This window comes from Nematolebias whitei, chromosome 18 (genome assembly GCF_014905685.2).
Source record: "Nematolebias whitei isolate Nwh7 chromosome 18, NemWhi1, whole genome shotgun sequence".
NCBI lineage: Eukaryota > Metazoa > Chordata > Actinopteri > Cyprinodontiformes > Rivulidae > Nematolebias > Nematolebias whitei.
The window spans coordinates 20,522,135-20,523,174 of NC_056515.1; the positions used below are offsets into that span (position 1 = coordinate 20,522,135).

Below are 1,040 nucleotides of genomic sequence, written 5' to 3' on the forward strand. Positions count from 1 at the left end.
TCACAACAAAGTTGTCTCAGGGACTTTACAGAAACATTCACATAGAAGCCAATTAGTAAAGTTCTCTAAGGAAGCAGCAGACCAGTTGAATCTTGGCTTCGTTGCAGTCTCCCATCCTGAGCAAGCACAGTGGCAACAGTGGAAAGGAAAAACTCCCTTTTAAAAGAAGAAACCTCCAGCAGAACCAGGCTCAGGACAAGCGGCCATTTTATTATTTTTCAACTGATTGCACAATGATGCAGGGAGGAGGTGACAGTTTAAATCTCTGTGGTGGTGTTTGAGTGTGGAGGTCCACGTTCTTCCAATGCATGTATCTATCTTCTTTGGGTACTGATTTCTTCACTCAGGCCAATAAAATGCTTGTTAAGTTACCTGGTGGTTCTAAATTTACCTTTATGTATGAAGGTGCTCAAGCATGGTTGTCTTTTATGTGTGTCTCTATTTGGCCATGAGATGGACTGTAAACTGGACCAAGGAGGTCCAGAGAAAATGAATAGATGTAATTTTCACCAGGGTCTACAATTGTAAGCACTTAAAATGATTTTTATGCTTTTAAAAACAATGGAGTTTTCCTCCAGCACTGAGGTTTTTTTTTTAGTATTGTCTCAAATAGGAAATATTATAATGGCATGATCCCTACTAGAGTGTTTTATTTATTTCTTCTGAGTTTATATTTTACTTGTAATGTCTCTTAAAGTTAAATCATTCCCATCTTTGTCACTGCAGATCTTTGAGATGATGGATGCAAAGGCTCGTCAGGACTGCGTTAAAGAAATCGATCTCTTAAAGGTAAAGTCGATCGCAAATGCTGTTTATACAAGATCAAAAAGAAAATTAAGTTAATGAAGTGTTTTTTCACAGCATTGTTTTAATGATCAGTAGAGGAAAACTTTGAATTGTAAGCTGAAGAGCCTGTCTTTTAAACTCAATAGAAGCATATGAAAATAGTGTTTAATGGCACGCCTCAGTCACGATTTGATATAATAAATGAACATTAAAATGCCTGTTTAACAATAGAACACGTCATATACTTTTTATAG

At 36.5% G+C, this 1,040-nt stretch overlaps 1 protein-coding gene across 1 annotated transcript in view; it reads left to right on the forward strand.

The window, feature by feature from the left end:
- nek6 (NIMA-related kinase 6) overlaps positions 1-1,040 on the forward strand; it is a 19,285-nt gene that overhangs the window by 12,825 nt on the left and 5,420 nt on the right. The window lies entirely within an intron of this gene.